The sequence below is a fragment of the Amblyomma americanum genome, chromosome 2 (assembly GCF_052857255.1).
Source record: "Amblyomma americanum isolate KBUSLIRL-KWMA chromosome 2, ASM5285725v1, whole genome shotgun sequence".
NCBI classification, from domain to species: domain Eukaryota; kingdom Metazoa; phylum Arthropoda; class Arachnida; order Ixodida; family Ixodidae; genus Amblyomma; species Amblyomma americanum.
The window spans coordinates 65,983,198-66,009,042 of NC_135498.1; the positions used below are offsets into that span (position 1 = coordinate 65,983,198).

The 25,845-nt window shown below is 47.3% G+C and overlaps 4 non-coding genes across 4 annotated transcripts; 1 reads left to right on the plus strand and 3 right to left on the minus strand.

Moving 5' to 3' along the window:
• Positions 1–7,281: 7,281 nt before the first annotated feature.
• On the minus strand, positions 7,282–7,372 carry TRNAY-GUA (transfer RNA tyrosine (anticodon GUA)). Its single transcript is given in 2 exon segments — positions 7,282–7,317; positions 7,336–7,372. It is a non-coding gene; the product is annotated as a tRNA-Tyr (tRNA).
• An 8,888-nt stretch (positions 7,373–16,260) lies between these two features.
• TRNAK-CUU (transfer RNA lysine (anticodon CUU)) lies at positions 16,261–16,333 on the minus strand. The gene has a single exon. It is a non-coding gene; the product is annotated as a tRNA-Lys (tRNA).
• Positions 16,334–18,958: 2,625 nt separating this feature from the next.
• TRNAY-GUA (transfer RNA tyrosine (anticodon GUA)) lies at positions 18,959–19,050 on the minus strand. The gene is given in 2 exon segments: positions 18,959–18,994; positions 19,014–19,050. It is a non-coding gene; the product is annotated as a tRNA-Tyr (tRNA).
• Positions 19,051–21,213: 2,163 nt separating this feature from the next.
• TRNAK-CUU (transfer RNA lysine (anticodon CUU)) lies at positions 21,214–21,286 on the plus strand. Its single transcript has one exon. It is a non-coding gene; the product is annotated as a tRNA-Lys (tRNA).
• The last annotated feature ends 4,559 nt before the right edge of the window (positions 21,287–25,845 follow it).

The following is a 25,845-nucleotide window of genomic DNA, read 5'->3' on the forward strand; positions in this document are numbered from 1 at the left end:
ATTTTAACAGATCATAATATCGATGTGCTTGCTATTCAGGAAACAAAAGTGGAAGGGGAACAAGACACCGAGAGCATCGTGCAACGTTTTACGTCAAGATTCTATGCGGTCGTGAGCCATGCCGTCGGCACATCTGCCGGATGCATTGTGTTTATAAAAGAGCTGCCTAGCCTCGAGGTGCAGGCGTACACATCGTGCCCTTCGGGTCGTTGTGTAGCAGTGGATTTTGCTTTCGCCTGCTCTGAATGGCGACTAATTTGCGTTTACGCACCTAACGTGGGCGAGGATAGGGTAGCTTTTTTTGAGAGCATTCAGCGTTTCTTAAGCACGGAAAAACACTTGATACTGTTGGGAGATTTTAATTGTCTTGAGCGCGGCTGACAAAACCAGCACGCGGTCCCACCGCGATGAAAGCACCGAACTTCTCCGTCGCTTGATAGGTAAGTTTGCATTGGAGGACGTGACTGAATGTGTGGTATATAAGCGCGGCATGATGTTCACGCACTTCCAACGAAGTAGCCATGCCCGCCTTGATAGAATATATGTATCGGTCACCTGTCGCCAAGGTGTCACAGCTACGATGTTGTTCCTGCAACTTTCTCGGACCACTGCTTGGTGAAAAGTAGTATAGGCGCGGTAAAACGTAAAAACTCTTTCCAGTGGGACCTCTGGAAATTAACAATAAGCTTCTGAAAGACGAATTTTTCACCGGGTTTGCAGCACAGGAAATTAATAAAATAACCGTTAATGGCAGTCGGGCAGCTGGAGAAGAATGGGAAAGTTGCAAACAGCAGGTAAAAGTGTATGCAATAGAAAGGGCCAGCTGCATACGTTTTCAAGAAAGGTTAAGCGAGGCACATTTGAAGTCTTTACTGGACAAGTTATTAGCTCAGGAATGCAAGGCACCGGGTGTTTCAGTGCAGACGTCAGAAAAACCAAACAAAAGCTAGAAGCGATAGAGGAAGTGCGATATCGCGGTGCACTTGTGCGCGCGAGAGCTGAGCAATTCGCCGCGAGCGAAACACCCACAAAACGGACGTTAGGAATGGAAAGGGCGCACGCTCGGCGAAACCATGTCGCGGAAATTCAATGGGGCGGTGCCACTGCATCTGAATATAACAGCATTGCAAAGGCTTTTTTTTATTACTATCAAGCGCTCTTCGCTTCGAGGCATGTTGACACGGGAAGATTTAAGGAGATATTTTTAGGGGCCATGCCACGTATTGATGACGCAGACAGAATAAGATTAGAGCTGCCAATTAGCGAACAAGTGGAACAGGCTATTGTTAAATTGAACTCAGGAATGTCGATGGGGCCTGACGGCCTGAGCGCGGCTTTTTATCAAGCTTTCAAGAAGGAACTAGCACCGCTCCTCTCAGTGGTATTTAATGAAGCGTATGTGTTGCATGCTCTGCCTACATCATATGCATCCTGGCATACTGTGCTCATACCAAAAACCGATCAAACAGAAAAACTCAGACAGGTAACATCGTACAGGCCCATAGCCCTCACAAATGTAGACTACAAGATTTATATGAAGGTTCTTGCAGGCAGGCTACAGACCGTAATGCATAAATAGTCGGACCTCACCAAACGTGTGGGATCAAGGCGCGTTCCATTGTTGAGAATATTCACAAGGCTAGGTGCGTGCTTGAGTGTTGTGACGCAATATATGCTCGGGTAGCAATTCTTCAGATTGACCTTGAGAAGGCATTTGACTGTGTGGCGCACGAATTGCTGCTTCGCATTCTACATTACATTAACGTTGGTTCTGTTATCAGAGAAGGTTGCTGTTGCTGTTTTGCTGTTGCTGTTTTCAGCGTTAACCAAGATAGCATTAGCAGGACAATCGAAGCAGTAAAGGGTTTCAGTGAGGTCACCGGAAGTTTGGTGAATTGGGGCAAGTGCCTGGGATTCTGGCACGGAGAATGGCCGTCAACTCCAGCTGTTTTCGCCAGCGTTTCTTGGGTGACAACACCCGTGAAATACCTAGGTGTTCCACTCGAATTTTACAGGGACACTGAGCCTTTTTGGAAAACACAGGTTGAAGAAACGCGTGAGAAAGCCGAAAAATGAAAAAGTACTCATTTTTCTGTACTTGCAAGAGCAACTGTGTGCAATTTGTTTTTGATATGCAAGCTCTGGTACGTGATGCAAGTACTCCACTGCTCACGGTTAAATGTGCAAAAGCTGCACCGTATTTTCGCTGTCTTTATATGGGCCTCAAAATGGGAGAGGTGCAGCCGGACAAATTTGTTCAGGAGCTTCAAGGTAGGAGGACTTGGTCTGGGGCACTTGTCCATACAGCAGATAGTAAACAGATTTTTGTTTCTCCGAGACGTTAAAGATCCCTTTCTACGTACCGTATGCCAAGTCAGGCTCGGGCGTGCTGTGCCAGATTTCATTGTTGGAACGGAGACTATGACTGGAGGTATTTTTGGTTTTCTTAAAGAGGTTGTGTTTAGCGTCAGGTTTTTGACGGCGAGATATTCAAAAAATTATTTAAGTGGTGTTCAGCGGAAAACATTGTACAAGGATGTATGTGACGTTTTATTGCCGGAACCAATGTACAGGGCAATATACTCCGGAGGCCCAGGCAGAGATGTCCTGAAACGGGTGAAAAAAATGCAGGTACCACCGGGAACAAAAAATTTATTCTTCAAGCTTCACACTGGGACTTTCCAAGAAAAAAAGGGGTTTTACCTACCTTGGGGATCACACTGCCTTATATGTAAACATCCAAAAACAATCGACCACGTTTTCTTGCACTGTTTGTAAGGGGTATATTTTTGGGACGTCCTTCAAAGGACCATCAAAAAAGAATTACCATTGGATCTGTATGTAATCCAATTCCTGCCTACAGCAAAAGATGATGGCATGCCGTTTGATTTAGTAATGCTCGTGGGCCTCCATAGCATATGGCGCTCCCGAATGGCAGGGTTTCATTGTGACTCGGATGCGCGGCCTGCGCGATTATATTTCCGTGGGACAATGCACAAGTTCATCGAGGTGCTGAAAACACAAGCATCTCCCCCTGAGTGGCTTTCAAAGCTTGGACCTTTGACGGAACTCAGGGAATTTTAAACTTACAAGGCCTGTCCCTCTGGGGGCTGTAGGCTACCTTTTTGTAGTTTGGGTGTCTACCCGTGTATGTTTTTTGTCGTATTCTGTCGAAGCCCGGCAATAAAAAGAAAAGCCGCGGTGGCTCAGTGATTAGGGCGCTAGACTACTGATCCGGAGCTCCCGGGTTCGAACCCGACCGCGGCGGCTGCGTTTTTATGGTGGAAAAACGCTAAGTCGCCCGTGCGCTGTGCGATGTCAGTGCACGTTAAGGTCCCCAGGTGGTCCAAATTATTCCGGAGCCCTCCACTACGGCACCTCTTTCTTCCTTTCTTCTTTCACTCCCTCGTTTATCCCTTCCCTTACGGCGCGGTTCAGGTGTCCAATGATATATGAGACAGATACTGCGCCATTTCCTTTCCCCAAAAACCAATTATTAATTCATTTCATTTTCCTTCCCTTACGGGCGCGGTTTGGGTGTCGATCTCCGCGGCCGGCGTCGCATCGCTCGCACGTAGCGTTCCGCTGAACGCATATAAGTGCACCGGAGTTTTATAATAATAATTGGTTTTTTGGGGGAAAGGAAATGGCGCAGTATCTGTCTCATATATCGTTGGACACCTGAACCGCGCCGTGTGGGAAGGGATAAGGGAGGGAGTGAAAGAAGAAAGGAAGAAATAGATGCCGTAGTGGAGGGCTCCGGAATAATTTCGACCACCTGGGGATCTTTAACGTGCACTGACATCGCACAGCACACGGGCGCCTTAGCGTTTTTCCTCCATAAAAACGCAGCCGCCGCGGTCGGGATCGAACCCGGGAACTCCGGATCAGTAGTCGAGCGCCCTAACCACTGAGCCACCGCGGCGGGGGGAGTTTTATGCAGAACCCACTTTCATGACCTGTGCAGGCGATGCCGGCAGACGCTTTACCGCTGGACCGGAGGTCAAGGTCAATTGCCAAAGGTTAAAAGTCAAAGGGCAAAATTCAAAGATCAAGGTCAAAGTCGAGATAGATGGTGTAACAGCCGCTGGTGTCCCAGCTTAAGCTGACGTCTTGTGTCGAACCTGACTACTACCAGTTATGCTCATGGTTTGACCTCTACAGACAATCAAGTCGAAACTTGAGGCCACCGTGACCTCTAGCTACATACAAGTTTAAATTTGCGGCCTCCGTGACCGCTAGCTACATTCAAGGTAAACTTTGCGGCCCCGCTGAGGGCTCTAAATTTTAAGCTGGCGTGGTGAAGCTTTTCGCTTAAAAAAAGAGGAACATAAAAATACATTACGCCCAACGTGGGGCTTGAAGCCATGACCCTGAGTTTAAGAGTCTCATGCTCGACCGACTGAGCTAACCGGGCAATGGCCGAGGCGGCGAAAGGTCATCGGTTGGCTGCACGGTTAGGCGGCAAGTCTTTTGGAACTTTGCCAAGAGGTGCGCAAAGTTCATTGGCCGATGTTATAGTGGCCGCCACAGAGAACCGCTACTATACTACAACCTCGCCGAGCAAACGTGTGCAGCACCTGGAGCTGTGCCAGTGGAAACCAGAAACGGAGTCGCGAAGTAGCGTAGAAAACGACGAAAAATGTCTTGTCGGTAGCTCGATGAAGCAACTAACCTGGCGCTGGCGTGCACTCCGACGTCTCGACCACACTTCGCGCTGACTTCGATTAGGATCGCGGGTGTGCCGACTCGGCTGGATGAAACAAGCAGCGCTGCCGCGTCCACGTTAGCACCCCGGAAGATTGCTTCTGGGAGAAATGTGCCTCCAGTTTGCATGCGATGTTCGTTCTAGACGAAAGATTACTCTGGCGGTTGAAGGAACAACTAATCGCGATCGATGACGAAATCATCTGGCACAGATGCCTCGAGAAGCATGGTTGCAACTTTCTGCTGCCATCGAGCTAGGTGGTTCAAACCTCCAAACTTATTGAAAGGTTGTGAAAGAAATTAATTCAGGCAAAGGGAGCCTTCATGTAGAAACGTCTTTGCGCATCAACTTTTCAAGGTGCAGGATGAGGCTTGATGCAACCATTTTTACTCTCTTCTAAAGACGTTGTTAGAGTGTGTCATCCTTTGTTGAAAGCCAGTGCTAAGTCAACAAACGCTTCATTCATTCTCACACTTATGAATCTAGGTTACCATGACTTCCTTTCTCAGCAACCGCTGTGGCTCAGTGGTTATGGCACTCGGCAGCTGACCCGAAAGACGCGGGCTCGCTCCCGGCTACAGCAGTCGCATTTCAACTCCATCGAAATGAAAGCGGCCCGCCTACATGCGATGTCAAGGCATGATACAGCACCCCAGATGGTCGATGTTATCCGCATCCCTCCACTACAGCGTCCCCCACAACCTGAGTCGCTTTGGGACGTTTAACCCCCTAACCAAACCAAACCAAACCAAAATTGAGACATTCTTTAATTCACCCAAGAAACAATCCAGACACATACTTGTTATCGTTTCAGCTGCAAGATCGAAGTACTGTGTGCTTATTAACAAAAATGTCGAATTTTCCAACGGCGCGTCACTATTTCAGATACTCCTGCCACATGCTGTATTTCCAATGAATTTCCTGTAGTGTTGCCTAAGATTTTGGCTCTCAGTTTACTTCCAACGCAAAGAGCTCTAGCTAAGGCGGTGTTTTCGCTTCTGACACACTGACTTCTTTCCCGTAACTTCCTCGCCTTTAACCTTGCCTTTATGCACTCGGCAGCCATGCAGAAAGTCGCTCCATAAAAATGTATACTGCTACTCGGCGCAACACAGCGCTCTTTCATGGGGAAAGAGCAGCGCCAAGAGAGCCGCAGCAGCAGTCCGTCGTTTGAAAACGCCCGTTAGAGCAAGACAGAACAATTAGCTGACGTTACACTGCGCCCTTTTCAGTTTACGATAATTTGTGAGTAAGGTGAACACCGTGCTAATAATAATAATAATAATAATAATAATAATAATAATATTAATTGGTTTTGGGAGGAAAGGAAATGCCGCAGTATCTGTCTCATATATCGTTGGACACCTGAACCGCGCCATAAGGGAAGGGATAAAGGAGGAAGTGAAAGAAGAAAGGAAGAGAGAGGTGCCGTAGTGGAGAGCTGCGGAATGATTTCGACCACCTGGGGATCTTAAACCTGCACTGACATCGCACAGCACACGGGCGCCTTAGCGTCTTTCCTCCATAAAAACACAGCCGCCGCGCTCGGGTTCGAACCCGGGAACTCCGGATCAGTAGTCGAGCGCCCTGACCACTGAGCCACCGCGGTGGGGCAACACCGTGCTGCAGATTCGCTTTTCGTGATTTCTACGTCTACAGAGCGTTTGAGATTAGCGTTACTGCGTAGGGCTGCCTTCTGGAGCTACAATAGCATGCACGTGTTCCGCAACTACTATTTGTAGAAAGCTTTAGCTTGCGGCTGCCTCGGTGCTGCACAGCTACCGCACGGGGAACGAACTACGCATGCGAGTGGCACCCATGCTCAACCAGCTTCCGGCTGATAGATCTAAAATGCAACGTTCGCAAGGGGTTTCAATATTCGCCCTTTATGATTATGACAGCTCCGCAATTTTGTTTCTCAAGCTGAATTTCGCGCCCTAACGCAAATGTAAACCAATTTAGTAAAAATGGTAACAGGACAACCGTAATAACTGCTGAAGGTAATCACAGCACTTGTTCACTGCGCAAGGTTACTCAGGGAGCCAAGAAAAAAATTTTTTAGCTTTGTACGAATGTTGGGAATAAACGCAATTTGATTTGAGAAATTACGGTAGCGATTTCCCTTTACACTTACTGTTTCCGTTGTTACACCACATCTAGCAAGCAGGTATCAAGGACGCCGCGCATTGGTCTGGGATAGCTCCATCACCGGCCGCCTTGGTGCATCGAACTGTCGTCATCCTCTTCTATTTCCCGATAATTTACTAGCTTCGTGCGGACGCCTTCGCTTGAAGGGCGTTTTATATACCTGTAGTACACCGGAAGAACTTGGCCGGAGATTCCGGGTTCGAACCGGGCTGCGGCGGCCGCGTTTCTTTTCCGCAAGAGTGCCCAAAGCAGCCCTTCCTTCGGGAGGCGGCGCCAAAACGTAACGGTTTTCTCTTGACGACCCAATGGCCCCGGGGTGCCTGCACTGCGATTCAAAATGTTGATGTGACGACGTCAACCTGCCGGAGATCATTTCACAGCCGTGGGTTGCTCTTTGATTGGCTGAAAAATATGAAAAAGAATAGTCCGTCGAGCCGGATTCCAACCAGCGACATATGGATGTCCGCAGCAATTGACCTCTACAGTCCACCGCTCTACCAAATGAGCTATCGACGGGGATGGAGGCGACGCCGGCTTCTTTTCCTCAAGAGCGCCGAGAGCAGCCCTCCCTTCGGGATGCGGTGGGATGAGACAATGGCCCCAAGCGGCCTGCTCGGCAACTCACCTTCCCGCGTTTCACACTAAGAAATTGCTTGTCACCATTGTTCTGATTGGCTGCCTTTCTCGGGTTTCTTCGTCCCATTGTGTTATTTTTTCAGTGGACTCCTGTAGTTGTTATAATTTGTTCAGATACGCCATTTTGAAGAAATCCTGACGCAAATAAGTGTTCCAAATTGCAGTAAAATGTGATCAAACTGCCGGAAGATATGCTCTAACTATAACCACTGTCATTTGCATTAACTACAGCCTTAAAGGCCCAAAAGGCATCACATGAGGAGACAGGGGGGAATGATATAAAACACATGAGATGGCGCGCGGATGTCGCCCCAACATAACACAGTGTTTGCGCGCAAATATAACAAAAAATGCAAGAACAACGAAGACTAGAAACCCTCAAGAAGGCAATTGACCATTCGGAATAAAACTGTGACAAGGGAATGAATAAATCACAAAAGGGTGATTAAATTTGCTTCTAGTGTCAGCGACCACGGAGGAAAATTTTTCGCAATTAGTTTTAGTAACATCAAAACCAGAACATCTGCAAGGACGTGCGCTGCGATGAATTTTCTTTACCCATTGTACTATAGAGCCGACTTACCGCCCTAAGAGGTTCGGAGGAAGATAAAATGGTTAAATCTGTTTTATATTCTTATCAATAAGAAAACACTGAAAAACCAACGGAAGTACATTAATGAAACTAGCACGCATAAAGCGAAATAACCATCCTGGAACAAGCTGCCTCAACAAGCTGTAAGTGTTGAGAATGGCGAACTGTTCTCATCATTCTCATCGGATGTGTTTAATAAAGGTTGATCTGTGGGGTATCGATGTGCTTTGTAGTGCTTTGTTGAAACTGTTCTGCATTGCTTTGTTTCCTTTCCGTTCGGATGTTAGGCAGTATCAAACAACTTCCATTGAGATATTTTGCTCTGTGTTGCGCCTGGACTGTATGTGCACTCTTCTGGTCCCATTGTGTTCTCATATTACTTTCTACACTCCACTCGTTTTCATGTTTTCATATCTACAGCGCTAAAGACGGGACGGAAGGAACACACACGTCACACAACAGAGCGCTGTTTTTCACGCCGAGAAGCTTGTCTCACCATACTCAATAGTTCCGGTCTAGATGTTTTCAGCTCGACCGCAAACTTGGGCCCCTGGCATAGGACTTTCCTGATGTTGTGTGGAAGGAAGACACCCTCCTTGACGTGTATCTGTTGTCCTGTCGCTGGGGTCTTCTTGGGAAGTAGCGCACGAAGTGCTGGGGATCGTCTGCTGCCAAAGGAATTCAGTGGTACGGTGAATACACCTTGATAACTGCTGGCACAAGATCGTTGAATTATCTGGACACGCATAGAAATGTACCAGAACCTTCAGGCGTTCCCTGTACGCTCGCACTTGCTGCAGCCATTTCGACCGGAGAAGCTTGCAGAGACTTCTTCCATGGCTCGCTGAGGGTTGAACACCGCCAAATAGGGTGAAAAGGCTGGGTGGAAGGATTCTCTTCCGAATGCAAAAGCCTAACGAGGGAGCTCTGCATGTAGCCGCAGCGACCACTGGTACCACTTGGGAAGGATCAAGAGCACACGCAAAAGAGAAATGAAGTTCCACAATACAGTATGCTGGGCGAGTTCGGATTTAACCTCCATATCTACAGCGCTACAAACGGGAAGGAAGGAACACACACAACAGAGCGCCGCTCTGTTGTGTGACGTGTGTGTTCATTCTGTCCCGTCTTTAGCGCTGTAGATATGGAAGTTAAAAACCGACTCGCCCAGCATACTGTATTGTGGAACTTTTTTTTAATTGGTTTTGGGGGGAAAGGAAATGGCGCAGTCTGTCTCATATATCGTTGGACACCTGAACCGCGTCGTAAGGGAAGGGTAAATGAGGGAGTGAAAGAAGAAAGGAAGAGAGAGGTGCCGTAGTGGAGGGCTCCGGAATAATTTCGACCACCTGGGGATCTTAACGTGCACTGTCATCGCACAGCACACGGGCGCCTTAGCGTTTTTCCTCCATGAAAACGCAGCCGCCGCGGTCGGGTTCGCACCCGGGAACTCCGGATCAGTAGTCGAGCGCCCTAACCACTGAGCCACCACGGCGGGGCATTGTGGAACTTCAATTTCTTGTAATTTTGCACTGTGTTTTCCGTGTCTGCACTGCACGGTTTTCTTTTCTTTACGTCCTCACGTTAGGTGGTATCAAGGAAGTCCTACTGAGGCCCTATTTTGGGCTGATAGTATCTGTAGATAAATAAACTGAGCAGGGAGTTTGTTCCATGCTGAAATATCTGAAAGTAATGGTGAGAAGGAAGCGAAGACGCACACGCGTCTCGGAGAAAATGTTTGCGTGCGTTATGGGCCCTAGTAGAAAGAGAGATAGGAGGCACACAAAACAAGCCCTTTTGGTGAGAGCTAAATCCAAAAATATCGTGAAAAATTTTACATCTTGAGTGTTGCGCCTCTTTTTCCATATTATTTTTTCTCCTGTTGTCGGCAACGTTTTCTTTTATTCTGATTATTTTTCTTTCAGCAATACATGCCGGTCCTAATCCTCTAGGCTGTGGAAATATGGGGTGGGGGGACAGCCTTTCACTCCCGCACTCCCACTCCTCTTATGCAGCGTTCCCGCTCGCTAACCGCGGAGGGGTTCGTGCTCGTGGGAACAAAGGGAAGGGACGACAAAGCGTGAACACTCATATCGTATTTATTACACTTTCAATAAATACATAGAGCGGGCCAGCTAGCTACAGAGCATCAACGAGGCATTCCTCGGAAATAGAAGGCTACGTAAGAAGGGCTTCCGACTGACCCGCTGGGGCAGGGGCGCGACTTCGGAGATATCGGCGGAGAACATTTGTATGCATCGACAATGCCGGCCGGGTTTTCCCGTGCGCGCGCATTCTTGGAGCCAAGCCATCCCCGAGCATTTGCTGGGGAAGGAGACGAGAGCGCACGTTTGCGGCGCTCGCTTCGCTGAATGGAACCTTAAGTCCAGCGGCAAGGCACGACGGATCTCCGTGCGCCGGCCGCGGAAGGTGAGGAGAGCGTGCAGCTGCAACCGCTCGTGACGTTGGCCTTATCTCGAAGGAACACACAACGGCTCCGAGGAACCTATGAGTAACCTATGAGGTGGCGTTCCCGTCGCTGTTTCCGCTTCTCCCATGAGGGAGACTTTCCTGCTCCTCCAGCTGGTGCTGTCCTGACGCATGATGGTGAAGATGGACCGCGTCGAAATGGAGGGGGGGAAACAGGTTCTCCACAAGGCAACACGAACATAGACTTTTGTTTCCCTATTTCCTACTCCTTGGTTGCAGTCGGCTCACAGATTTCAATCTGCCCTTGAAGCGCTCCAATAAGCAAATTGACACAGGCATGAAAATTTGAATAACTATTCGTACCTAAATAACCAACTACGCGGAATTTAAAAGCTTCCCTGATACTCGCCACAATGAGAAGGCTAACTAAAAAATTGTCAGTGGCTTAGCTCGGCTATGCCAGGATGTATGTAGCGAAAGGTACGTTTCCCTGGCTGAACTTGTTGTGGTCACTATATGTTTAGCAATGAGAGACACTCTGTATACCCATCTTTTATTGATGCTCCATCTCTGCGGCTTTGCACCCTCTATTACGCTCGCCATTCTAGCATATTCGTTTGGTAAACCGTTCCTCTCTGTTCGGGTGTCTCCGCTGCTCTCTTCGACTTCTTACGCTCATTCTCTCTTGGTTGAGTACCCAAGTGCCAGGCGACAACCTCAGGATCGGAAGAGTTAATCTTCTCTTGTCTATACATCTGTTTCGTAGAGGCTGGACTCTCCTTCTCTGCTTTCATGTCAAACGTTCTTATACAGCCGCCCATTACATCGCCGATTTTTATACGCATTGCTGCGCATGCGACGCGTGGTTCGAGTGATAGTGCGGCGTGCGGCGAGGTGGCGGCGAAGCGCGCCTGTGTGGTCTTTCTTGTTACTATGGTATCGGCACGTCATCACAACTGCTCATCCGCGTGACGTCACGCGCGGCTCCGACGCTGGAGCGGACGCGGCGATGGCGAAGCGCACGCCGCACCTGCTGCTCCTCTCCGGTTGTCATGGTAACGGCGCATGCGCACAAATTTCCTTCCTCGGCCATCGCGAAATGCTTGACTGGCAGCCCCAGTGTAGCTCTCGCTGCAAAAAGTACCTGTAACATAAAAGAGTTCTTAGATGTCTATTTTAGTGCATGTCAGTACTGTTGGTGGTGTTAAAATGTGAGAACGCATGAACAAGACCAAAGGAGACGCTATGCCAGGGGTGTGAGCTCAAGGTTTCTTTTTTGTGACGCCACGCTTAATTTTTTTCAGCAGGCCGAGGTGAGAAATCGCGCAGCGCTGTTATGAATGCCTGCGAAGACAGCAGCGAGGTGTGCTTACGAAGTGTTCCAGAAAGATTAAGCGTATTCAACCTTTGGTCTGAGTGGCCTAGATCACGCCATAGTCCCAAGTTCGGCGAGTCTTCGCAACAGAACGTTTCGATATGTGCCACCAATTACAGCGATGATGTCACGTGAAAATCTGTATTTATATGATGGCGCGTGGATAACCAGTATAAAGCTGAGATGGTATTGTAGTGTGAGTTGCAATGTGAAGGCGGCAAAATTTCTTAGCCTTGTATTTCCCAAAGTTTAATGGCGTGAGGCAAAATTAACGCCACGTATGACAGCGTTTAAGCGTTTTTGGTGTGCGTTCATGAATACTTGCTCAATGAAGGCGTCGTCTACGAAGACGGTGTCAGCGAACAACCTCAGTTTAAACAGTGTTAGAAGTCAGGTCTTTCATGTGTATTACTAAAAATAAAGTAAACAGCCACGCGTCCTGTGGAACACGCGATTTTAGCCTCAAAAAGGAAGAATTATGATTACAAATTATTAATTATTACACTCTTCTCAAGGAGTGCGCTACTTACGTTTAAAAAATTTGTGTAGCTACAAGGCCGGACACCTTCAAGAATATGTGGTCATGGAAGACACGATCAAAGTCCTTCTAGAAGCCGAAAATGTGAACCAGTCACGGGGTAGCGGCCACGTATTGTAATGAAACGAGTAAATGTGGTTAACTGGGTTGCGCATAAAAGTAGCTTCCTACGGCCGTGCTGTTGAGGATGGAAGTTGACTGACTTAGTGTGTCTTTGTGGTCCCCCGATTTTCCTGAGTGCTATTTTCCAGTCGTCAGGCACGTTAGCAGTGCTGAGAAATTGTGAAAATATTAGTCATAGCATTTGATATTTCAGTAATTCAGAATTTTTCTGTCTCTCATTATTGATTTTGTCGTAGGCAAGTGACGTTGTCAGACTAAGTGAGCGAATAAAGTTTGGTAAGCCGACGTCTGCATTATTGTTCTATTCCTTTCATTGCTTGTGAACAAAAGTGCGTATCCGACTCTTGAAGGTGAGCTTTACGAGTGCGGAAACTGAAGCGAAATGCTCATTTAGAGTGGTGGCACCATTCTCAGGGCTGACCAGCTCACCACTGCGACGTGCTGATTATGTATCTAGCCTTTTCGTTAGCCTCCAATCTTAGGTTCCTCTGGTGAGTGTGGAAAATTACGTCTTTTACATGCTTATGCGGGATAATTGGTGGTCTGCTGAGCATGACTTGGCGGTAGACGTCAAAATGACAGATGAGCATCACCCACAAAGTCTATTTTCCTCGAGCAGCAGGACACGTTGATTTTGGCTTGTTCAGACAGCAGCACAAGACATTTGTCATAAAAAGAAGTCATCTGTCACTGGAAACAAAAAAAATATGACGTAACTGTGATTATTTGAGTTGTTTCTTTATTATTATATAAAAAGAATTGCGTAATCGCTCACAATTTAATTTCAAAGAAAGTAGGCCAAAAGCAACATTACCAGTGAGATCCGAATTAATGAGTTCAGCATGTCGAGTGCTCTACCAACGGGCTGCTTGCGAAATGTGGAGGGCATTGGTTCGGGTCGCACCGGTGGCGTAGGGCTTTTTCCTCTACTCTGTGTGAAATTATTCTCTGCCTAGACGCTTAAACAACTAATTTGTTGCTGTAATCAACACAAACAGGAAAGAAAAATAGTCCATTCCCCTAAATATTTCTTGGTGTCAGGTACTTTTTGCTTCTTTCGTCTGTATCCTTTCCTGCCCTTCATCTCCTTACGCTCGTGCGTTAAAAAATTGACCGGGCCGTTTCTCGGACATTCCTTAGTGCACTTTGGCTCTTCAATTGTTTTGATAAGGGTGATGGATTTTTATGGTGCAAGGGCATCTGTGGCCAAAGAGCGCCATGGCACAAGATACTTTCGTTTGCTCAAGATGGGGTCAAAGACCCATTTTCGAAGCATTTCACCCTAAATACGCCGAGCACCAGGCCAGGAGGAGCTTGTACTCATTGTTTTAATGCCCTAACATATAAAAACAGAGAGAAAAAAGTCCAAGATCAAGATGAGATCTTTGCTTATAAAAGACATGGTACGCATGGTAGTCACTCAGATAGTGCTGCCAATACCGCTGTCAGCAATGACCCATTATTTTATTTGACAGCATTTATACAATATAAATTGGAATGTGTCATTCTGCGAAAAGCGTTTAATATCCTATACTATATGTTCATAGAAAAAATCACAGCTATCTATACCATTGCGCTTTTCCTAAAATAACTTTACCTATGTTAAAGAAACCGCGAAAGCCTTGTATTACTCCTGATTCACAAAAATGTGTAAAAGCACGAATCCAGTTGTTTGGAAGATTTATAAAATCGAAAAAACTGTCAATTGTAAAACTATCCAAAAAGTAAAGAATAAATTAGGCTTCAAAAAAATTTGAGGGCACTTAATTCTGCTCACGTGTGCAAATGCGAAAACGTGTTATCATGGTAGCCGCATTGGTTCGCCGCCACCGCGTTTACACTCATTGTATCGCTTTATTTCCTTAATTTATCGCATTAATTTATCACACTAACTCCCCTTTTCTCCTAAATAACATATTTTGTGTTTTCAAATTTGGCGCCATTGCGGTTTCCCGTCTGGACTATTGTGCCGTCCGACGACTTTTGCTTCTGATTGATTAAGAAATTACTGTATCTCCTTGAAACTTTTTAGTTCAATTATTATCACTCATCAAACACATTTAAATCTATTTAAAACATTATTTCAATTCTATTTTTCCACTTTTCTTCCATGCACGGTTGTTTTCCCGTCCTCTCATTTTATCGACGTCCACGTTATTTCGACGATTTTCCGGTTCTCTGTTTTAATTAACTATTCATCCCATCGACAACAAATTTTGTCGCACATCACCCTCACAAAATACCCTATCGATTATTATCGTTCGTTTGATGTTACTGTTCTGAGAACGATACAACGGCTGTCAACACGGTTTGCGGACACCCACTCGCCGACACAGCCAAGTAATGTTTCTCGTTAATAAATATGATTGCCGATGTTGCTCGACCTATGCAGATATATCGAAATATGCGGAGTAAGAGCAGTGACGTCCGCCAGTGTACTGCGCATGGAGCCAGAGCATTCATTTTAAAGAGCTTTCACGTTCCGTTAAAGGGCCATCTATGGCGAACAAGTTTTTTGCGCGGATTTACGTAAACATTACGCGGAAAAATAGGAGATGATTCTCTTTAAGGCTAAAGAAGCTTTCTACTACGCTGGTTGCGCTAGATTACTTCCTTCAACCAACAATGGAAGCAGAAGATGTGTCTATATTTACATCAAAATGTAAAGTATCTGCTCCGTCTACTGTAACCATTATTGCTGGCTTTGAATGAGTGGGGTGTTTTATACTGTATAGCACTTCCAGCCGCCATCACGGATTTCGCCGATGGGAGTCCGAAGCCAGGGCCGGGCGGTATAAAACCTCTGTCGGTTTTGAGAAAAATTGTTGGTGGTTTAGCTCTGGTTAACCCTGGTCCAAAGCAAAAAGCTGCATCTCCCTGGCTGCGTTCGTGGTCGAGCGACTGGCGGTTTCCATAGACGCGGCTCGGGTGTCCACCGAGATATGTGAGAAAGGCGTAATTTCCTTTCCTTAAAACTAATTTTCATTTCATTTACTTTCCCTTACGGGCATGTTTCGGGTGTCAGTCTCCATGGCAGGCGTCGCATCGATCACACCCATGGATCCCGCTGAAATGCACCGGCGTTTTATGTAGAACCCACTTCCATGACCTGCGCATGCGATGCCAGCAGAACCGGAGGTCAAGGTAAAATGTGAAAGGTTAAAAGTCAAAGGGCAAAACATCAAAGGTCAAGGTCAAAGTTTAGATAGATTGTGTAACAGCCGCTGGTGTCGCTGCTGTAGCTGACGTCATGTGTCGAACCTGGCTACCACCAGTTATGATCATGGTTGGACCTCTAGCTAATAATAATTGGTTTTTTGGGGAAAGGAAATGGCGCAGTATCTGTCTCATATATCGTTGGACACCTGAACAGCGCCGTAAGGGAAGGGATAAAGGAGGGAGTGAAGTAAGAAAGAGAGAAATAGGTGCCGTAGTGGAGGGCTCCGGAATAATTTCGACCACCTGGGCATCTTTAACGTGCACTGACATCGCACAGCACACGGGCGCCTTAGCGTTTTTCCTCCATAAAAACGCAGCCGCCGCGGTCGGGATCGAACCCGGGAACTCCGGATCAGTAGTCGAGCGCCCTAACCACTGAGCCACTGCGGCGGGTCAATTACATTCAAAGACTTGCGGCCCCGCTGACAGCTCCAAAAGCTGGCGTAGTGAAGCTTTTCGCTTCAAGAATTGAGGAGCCTAAAAAGGACTTACGCCCAACGTAGGGCTCGAACCCACGACCCTGAGATTAAGAGTCTCATGCTCTACCGACTGAGCTAGCCGGGCAACGGCCGAGGCGGCAGAGTAACGTCGGTTGGCTGCACGGATAGGCGGCAATTCTTTTGGAGCTTTGCAAAGGGGTACGCAGAGTTCATTGGCCGATGTTATAGCGGCCGCCACAGAGCAGCGCTACTACTGCAACCTCGCCGAGCAAACGTGTGCAGCACCTGGAGCTGTGCCAGCGGAAACCAGAAACCGAGACGCCAAGTAGCGTAGAAAACGAAGAAAAGCGTCTTCTCGGTGGCACGACGCAACTAACCTGGCGCTGGCGTGCACTCCGACGTCTCGACCACACTTCGCGCTGACTTCGATAAAGATCGCGGATGTACCGACTCGGCTGGATGAAACAAGGAGCGCTGCCGCGTCCACGTTAGCACCCCGGAAGATTGCTTCGGGGAGAATTGTGCCTCCAGTTTGCATGCGAAGTTCGTTCAAGACAATAGATTATTCTGGCGGTTGAAGAAACAAATGATCGCGATCGATGACGGAATCCTCTGGCACAGATGCCTCGAGAAGCATGGTTGCAACTTTCTGCGTGTCATCGAGCTAAGTGGTTCAAACATCGAATCTTTTTGAAAGGTTGCGAAAGAAATTAATACATGCAAAGGGAGCCTAATGCAGAAACGTCTTTGCGCATAAACTTTCCAAGGTGCCGGATGAGGCTTGATGCAACCATTGTTGCTACCTTCTAAAGACGTTAATCAAGTGTGTCTTCCTTTGTTGAAAGCCAGTGCTAAGCCAACAAACGCTTCATTTATTCTCACACACATGAATCTAGGCTGCCATGATTCCCTTTCTCAGCATCCGCTGAGGCTCAGTGGTTAAGGCACTCGGCAGCTGACCCGAAACAGGCGGGCTCGATCCCACCTACGGGAGTCGTATTTCGACTCCATCGAAATGAAGGCAGCCCGTGTAATGTGCGTTGTCAGGGCATGTTAAGTAATCCCCAGCTGGTCGAATTTATCCGCAGCCCTCCGCTATAGCGTCCCTGAAAACCTTAGTCGCTTTGGGACTCCTTTGTGGAAAAGAGAAGTGACTTTAAGATGCGATACTCATAAAAGCGATGGATTCGGATAATATTGTAGTCAGAAAAACTATCGGCGGTGGTCAAGACATAATCAATATTTGCTTTAGGGCGCATAATTTTATTTGTAAGGACACTGATTTTGTTTATGCTGGTTTTTGTTGTAATAGGCTAAAGTAGGTTGCAATAGTTTATTTGAGAGAAATGAAGTCATAATATACTTGAAGCCTAGCTTTTACAGGCAGTACCATTCGACAGCGGGATAGCACGCCAGCAACGACAGAAAGCTTTTTACATGTGTGACCGATATGATCGTTCCAGCTCACATCGATGTGAAACTTTACGCCTAGAATTTTATGTTGTTGGACATGTTCGATAGGTTCGCCTAAATATCGTAGTGTACTGTTAACCTTAAATATATTATTTCGGGCGCTAAATAATATCGCTTTGGATTTGCTTGCATAAAGTTTAAGGAAATTGGACTGCGACCGCACTCCCAGTTTATCAAGTATTTCATCACATTTTAGGATTTATGTTCTCGGCAGCCACGCAGAAAGCCGCTTCATAAGAATGTATACCGGTGAGCGGGTGGCGAACACATTTATGAATCATAGAGAGAGGTGTTAGGGGTCGTGACCTGAAGGGTCACGCCCGGTGAGTGGGGAAACGCGGCGCAACAGTACACTGTTACCTTCAAGGGAACTGGGTAGCGCCAAGCCAGCCGCAACTACGGTGCGTCATTTTACAACGCAAATTCTTGACGACATAACAATTAGCTGATAACGTTACACTGCGCCCTTTTTAGTTTACGATAATTTGCGCGTACGGTGAAGACCGTGCTACAGATGCGCTTTCCGTGTTTTCTACGTTCATTGAGCGTTTGAGATTAGCGTTACCGAGTACAGCTATTTCCAGGAGCTACCATGGCATGTGTTCCACGCGTTTGATTTGTGGAAAGCTCTAGCTAACCCGCCGCGGTGGCTCAGTGGTTAGGGCGCTCGACTACTGATCCGGAGTTCCGGGGTTCAAACCCGACCGCGGCGGCTGCGTTTTTATGGAGGAAAAACGCTAAGGCGCCCGTGTGCTGTGTGATGTCAGTGCACGTTAAAGATCCCCAGGTGGTCGAAATTAATCCGGAGTCCTCCACTACGGCACCTCTTCTTCCTTTCCTCTTTCACTCCCTCCTTTATCCCTTCCCTTACGGCGCGGTTCAGGCCTTCAACGATATATGAGACAGATACTGCTCCATTTCCTTTCCCCCAAAACCATTCATTACTATTATTAAGCTCTAGCTTGCGGCTACATCGGTACTGCACAGTTACCGGGCTGGGAACAAACTACGCATGCGTGTGGCACCCATGCGCAACCACCTTACGGCTGATAGTTCTTAAAGGGAACGTTCGCTAGGTGGGCCCAGTATTCAGCTCCGCCGTTTATGATTATGACAACTCCGCAAATTCTTACGTAAAGTTGAACTTTCGCACCCTAACGCATATCTAGAACACTTTAGTAAAAGCTTTAATAGGACGGCGGAAATAACTGCTGAAGGTAATCACAGCACTTGTTCACTGCGCTAAGTTACTCAGGAAGCCAGGAAAACAAACTTCTCCGTCGAGCTGGATTCGAACCAGCGACCTATGGATGCCCATAGTGCGAAGCCTCCTACAGTCCACCGCTCTACCAACTGAGCTATCGACGGGGATGGAGGCCCGTCCGGCTTCTTTTCCTTAAGTACAGTGCCTTGAGAGCATCGTTTGAAGCCCTTGCAGGAAAAGCCATCGCGGCAGCGTATCGTTTTTACTCTTGACGGGACAGTGGCCTCGAGTGGCCTGCACCGCTATTCGCTTCATTCGCTCTTTGGACTGACTGTTTTTGCTTTGTATCTTTGGTTTACTGCAAATGTGAATGTTTTTGAGATAAGAAAACGCCCCACAAATGCCTCACTCTCGCTGGACACCTGAACCGGCCAGTGAAGGAACTTATAAAATAGATGGTAGAAAGAGATAGTGGCGCCCTAATTACTGGTTCCCAAATAATTTCGGGCACGCAGAGATTTCCAAAACCCGCTTGAATTTCTCATCTTGTCTCCGCTTAAAGGCGGCCATCGCGGCAGGGATTCTGCTCTTCTTTTTTTTCTTAGCACTTCTGCGATTGATTATATCCGTCGGAATAGGCGATTTTAACGAACTCGGTAGCAGCGGCTTTTATAACTGAATACCAGTACAAAGGAAGGGTAAGTGAAGCCCCTCCCGTTCCAGCATCTGACTGCCCAGCTCGCTAGCCTTTCTGCCTGCCTCGCGCGTACAATGGCACGAGGCTAGGGTGCTCAATAACTATCGACATACAACGAGAAGTGGGCGAATAAATTGTTTTGTCCCTTTTACTTCGCGAGGCAGCGCTTTGTAAAGGATCACGACGTTGTCACCACTGGCCTAAGCTGGCGCCGCAGGTTGATATTTTTATGGGCATACTTTCTGCATGCCTGCTGGCAACGCGAATACGTGAATAAAGCCGGGGGGGGGGGGGGGGTGCGTGTACGCGAAAGGAGTCAGTTTGTCACAGCAAAAACGCCGCCTGAGCTAAAGCTCTCTGCGCTAGAAGTAAACTGAGAGACAAATCCATGTGCGAAATTTAGGAAATTTATTTAACAACAAGCGCTTGTCATGTCCCTGCCTCGTCCTCTGTAGTTACCGTGCCATGCTTTTTGTGTAACAATGAACAAACGCGCCCAAACATATTCCCTCCCGAAGTGCAACATTTAGCAGCAGTATCTGAACGAGGGAAGCGCCACGGGTAAATTTGCCGATGTCGCCATCATCAACACGAGATGTATTCACGTTTTGTAGCGATAGCTACATTATGGTAGCATTTCGAGCCTTCAGCGTGACGGCGCCGTGGCGCCACGTGGTCACGTGGTTGGTCACGTGGTGCGCAGCAGCTCCGGCGGCGCGGCACCGTGGCTGACCACGTGGTGTTTCACGTGACCAAGTTCAACTCAGCCAGCTGTAGCTATCGCGTCACTCCAGATTTAACCAGAGCTAAACTAACGCCAATTTTTTAAAAGCAAGCGCACATGTACGTACTTCGACCTTGAAGCAAAAACGGAAAATAATGTGGGCTGGTTCGTTTCTTGGGTGGATCCTGGTAACCTAGATTCTTTAAGGGTGAGAATGAATGAATGAAGCATTTGTTCGCTTAAGAAAGGCATTATACAAAGGACGACATATTTGAACAGCGTCTTTAGAACGCAGCAAGAATCGTTACACCGAGCCTCATGCTATGCCTTGAAAACTAGATGCGCTTACATGTTTTTTCATCCGGGTTCCCTTATCTTGGATAATATACCCTGAATGTTTTCCTTCGTATAACCATTAAGAAAGGCTAGCAGTGGAGGTTTTAATCATTTAGCTCTCCGATACGCTGAAGGTTGTATCTTTGATGCCAGAGAAAATTGTATGCAAATTGGAGGCACAGTTCTTCCCGAGCTCATCTTCCGTGCCACTAATTAACGTGGGCGCTACTGTGGTCGGTGCGCCCGCAATCTTAGCACGAAGTGTGGACGAGACGTCGGACTGCACGCGAGCGCCATATGGTTGCCTCACCGAGCCACCGAGAAGATTTGCTATTTTCCTTCGTTTTCTACTATGCTTCGTATCTGAGTTTCTGGTTTCGGCTGGCACAGTTCCAGGTGCTGCACACATTTGCTCGGCGAGGCTGCAGCAGTACCGCTGCTCTGCGGCGGCCACTAAGACATCGGCCAATGAACTCTGCCACGCCCCTTGGCAAGACTCCAGATGGGTTGCTGCCTGACGGGCCAGCTAGCATGTGCGTTAATACATGCTTCTCTGTCCCGTCACCCATCGCCCGGCTAGCTCAGTCGGTAGAGCATGAGACTCTTAATCTCAGGGTCGTGGGTTCGAGCCCCACGTTGGGCGTTGCGTTCTTTTTATGCTTCTCATTTTTGGTGTTTTGTTGCATCCGACTACATCAACAAGCGACCATCGGAAACGTATGTTTTCGAGGAACATAAAGCGGACCCAAAGGACTTCACACCGATCACACTGATGAGCGTCGTTCGTGTCGCCTGTCGGGATCCCTAGCATTTCTTGTTTCTGGATAACTTTGGAATGCCCAGTAGCATGCCGTCTCATCTTCCTGCTAAACCGCAGCAACCTGCAAATTCGTTTCAAGAAACACACCCTGAGCAGCAATCTGAGGCTGCGTAGGTGGGCAAATTACAGATGCATAGTGAATACACGTCTGAACACATCTGGATGTCGGTACTCGGCGCGTTACGTTACCATTTCTGATGCACTGCTATTATGCCACAAATCAAACGAAAGCTGCCTCTCGATTTCCTAGAAAAATTTTGCGAGGCACTAGAATTTAACAGCTGATATCGTAATCTTCTTTGCGAAATCTAGAAACGTCCGAGATTTAAAGGCATTCCACGAGACGCGATGCTAGTATGAACTCGTCATGCAGTACTGGGGCCTTTACAGACTGTCACTGGCCTCCACCACAGGGCTGTACGACTGGAAAATGGAGGAAAATATACTAGAAATAAATCTGTGAGAGGGATCTGCTCGAACAACGTAAACAGAGTTAGTGAAACATATATACCAGGTATTTTCTTTAAAGGTACAATACGTTTAAATATAGGCCTTTTGAGGTTAAGAGAAGCTTTTTGCACATAGTAATACCTGTTTTAGCGTACGTCAAAAAAACATAAACAAACAGGCGAATCATGCTAACCGGCAAAGTAATTAACTAAATTCTTATAATTAACTTTTTAGCTATTTCCGACTGGCACTGATTGAAATTGGACATCTGTATGTTGATGTTATTGATAGCCATATCGGTTTATAGAATTTCGAAAACGCAGTTGCTCTCGCCGCCATAGCTCGACTATAATAATGGCCATTTTTCTCGCGGCATTCGAAAACCGCGCGCTTGCATGGAGAGCGTAGAGCGACGTCACTCAAATCGTACCCTCATTGACGCACGTACAAAAGAGGTGACATTCATTTGCCCGCCCGCGCTGGAGAAGCGAAGGGGTGAGGAACACGGAGGACGGCAGCACTGGCAGAGCTGAGACTGTCACGTGGTGTGTGCGTCACGGACAGCCATTCCATTCCATTCCAAAAACTTTTATTTCCATGAGAAATGGAGACCCGCTACTCCCTACCCCTGGCGCGCAGGCCTAGGGGCAGGGGCCGGCGCCTCCGCGACTAGATGCAGGCAAATAGTTGCTGATCTTCGCGGCCTCTACCGCCAGATGGATGGCTATCCTCTGCATGGCGGGGTCCGCGCTTTGCAGAAGGGTCTCCCAGGCTTCTCTACTATTTATTCCTTCATTGACCCCTGGGGAGTGTGTGCATTGCCAGATTATGTGGTCAAGGGTCGCCATCTTTCCGCATTCCTTACATTTATCGTCTATGTCTTCGTCTTTCAAGACGTATGTAATGCCTTCGGGCCTTTAAGGGATCAATAAATGAAATGAAATGAAAAGTGTGATGCCCATTCCGGATTTATGTAGTTTCCTGCCTGTAATCTGGGCCAAGTTGTTGCCTCACTGTTTCCGAGCTCTTTGTCCGGTGGAGGGACAGTTCTTCGCTGTAATCTGTAGTTTTCTATTATCGCCGTGTATGTCTGTAGTCTCTCGTCAAGCTCCTCCTTGCAATCGGGCGGCTCTGCTCTTGCCCGGATGTAGAGATCTCGGGCTAAGAGATGCGCCGCCTCGTTGTCTGGAACTGACGTGAGCTGGTGCCCATATGAGGCTAATTTTCCTATCAATTTTCCTTTCAACTAATATTCGCACCGCTTCTGGTGCTACTCTGCCCCTTCCGTAATTGTAGATGGCTGTTTTGCTGTCGCTTATTATGTAACTTGCCTTGGTGCCTACGCAAGCAAGCGCTATTGCTACGTCTTCCGCTACCTCTGGATTGCGGCTGCGTATTGTTGCTGCCGAGATTGCTTTACCTTGGCCATCTACTACCGAGGCTACTGCTGCTCCCAGTTTGCCGCTCGCCGCATCTGTGTATGCCACTGTCTCGCTGTTTACTTCGCTGAAGCATTTGACTAGTGCTTCAGCTCTTTTTCCCTCCTTTCCTTATTGAAGGTGGGATGCATGTTCTTGGGAAGCGGGTCAATCCTCAGCTGTTCCGTGATTTTTCTTGGAATATCCTGTTTCTTTTGCATGCCTCTGTCTGTCTGCAGTCCCACCATGTATAGAATGGCCCTGCCTGTGTGTGTTAGGCTGAGTCTTTCCTGCTGGGCGGTCCTTACTGTTTCGGCTGCTTCTTTCCATGTATGATGGATTCCCATTGCTAGGAGTCTTTCGGTTGAGGTGCTTATGGGTATTCCGAGTCCTCGTTTGTAGCATCTCCTCATTATTGAGTCCAATTTATCTCTTTCTCAGGCCCGGATGATTAGATATGGTGTAGCGTAGCTGAGTCGGCTGATGACGTACGCTTGTACCATCTTAACTAGGCTCCTTTCCTTTAGCCCTCTTCCCTTGAGGGCTATTCTTCTGAATATCCCAGTCATCTGTGCTACGTAGCCTTCCAATTGCTTTATGGTTTCGTCGTTGTATCCGTTACTTTGAATGAAAAGACCTCATATTCTTATTTTGTATACTTTGGGTACTGGTGTGTTTCCGACCATGATTTTGAGATCGCTGTCTTTTTCCAGCCTTAATGATTTGGGGTTGCACATTAAGAGTTCTGATTTTTCTGGTGAGCAGGCAAGCCCCCTAGCTGCTATGTACTCTACCGCTGTATCTGCAGCCGTTTGCAGCTTGTTCTCTATTTCTGCGTCGCTACCTTTGTTTATCCAGACGTTTATGTCGTCAGCATGGGTGCTGAAATTTAGGCTTTTTATTCTTCCAAGTTTAGCTGGGAGACCCCTCATTGCCAGATTGAAGAGGAGTGGAGAGAGTACCGATCCTTGTGGAGTACCTCTGTTTCCCAGCTCTATTTCTTCCGACTCCAAATCTTGGTATCTTATCTTTGCCGTCCTGTCGGTCAGGAAGTTCTTTATATAATTGTAGGTACTGCCTCCTACGCCTATTTCCTGAAGTTCTGTCAGGATTGCCTCGTGTTTGACATTGTCAAAAGCTTTCTTGAGGTCTAGACCTAGGATTGCTTTTATATCTCTCGATCGCGAGTCTATGATGTCGTGCTGGAGAATCAACATCACATCCTGGGTGCTTAGGCCCGGCCGGAATCCGACCATCTCATTCGGCCATAGTTCATTATCTTCCATGAATCGGGTTAGCCTTGTTTGGATTACATGTTTAATTAGTTTCCCTACACACGATGTGAGGGAAATCGGCCTGAGGTTCTCAATCTTAGGGGGCTTGCCCGGTTTGGGAATTAGTATGATGCTAGCTTCTTTCCATTGTTTCGGAAGTTCACCCTTCTCCCATACCTGCTGTACATATTTTGTTATAGCTGTGATCGACTCATCGTCTAGATTTCGCAACATTTTGTTTGTTATTCCATCTGGTCCTGGGGCCGATTTCGTTTTAAGCCTGATTATTTCCGCTCTCACTTAACCTCCGTTATGGGTGCGTCTAGCTCCTCATTTGGGGGTCCCCCATATTCTGGTAGGCTGGTGCGAGTCACGTTTCCTAGGTATGTTTGCTTGATGTCTTCCATGAAGCTCTCGTCTGTTCCGTCGTATTTATAGCGCGTCTTGGCTAGTCTTATGTTTGTCTGCGACCTGGATGGGGTTGGGTCTAGTAAGTGCCTTAGAATATTCCATGTTTTTGCTAGACAGCCCCGATGTGAATGACGTCTGTTCGCACCCTCCCACAAGCTCGGGGTTTTTGAATGGCTCAAGAAATATTAGTTGAGCCACAGAGGCGAAGGCAATCGTGTTTTTGAAATACTAAATAAATTATATGGCTATTACTAACGGTGGCTACAAATCTTTTTTGTTTTTACCTTTAAAAATTTTAGACTTTCTAACAAAAACCAACCGGTATATCGAACTATTGCAAAGCAGTTGTACAGGCCTGGTCTTTCCCCTAAGAGTTTACACAATTTTTAAAATTAGGCTTTTGAGTTAAAATAACGCTTTTTTCGGCATAGCATTGCTAGCGGTGTAGTACACCACAAAAGAGCTTAGACGTGCTACCTAGTAGACTGGTTAGCTAATATATAATATTTACCCTTATAAATTTTAACGTTAGTTTATTGAGAGGCGTGTAGCCCACCGTAGGTAATATCTATATCAGTTTTTAGAATTCCGGAAGCGGGGGTACCCAGAGCGCTGTGGTCGAAGAAATTTTGGTTATGTCGACGAGCTACGTGCACAAGAGGAGGAGGAGGAGGAGGAGGAGGAGGAAAGGCAGGGAGGTTAACCAGACGAATAGCCGGTTTGCTACCCTTCAGAGGGGGAAGGGGTGAGGGGAGAAAACGTTGAAGAGGAAAAGACAGTAGCAGGAAATTAGTCATACCGTTTAGTAAAATCACAGTCTATCGTGCAG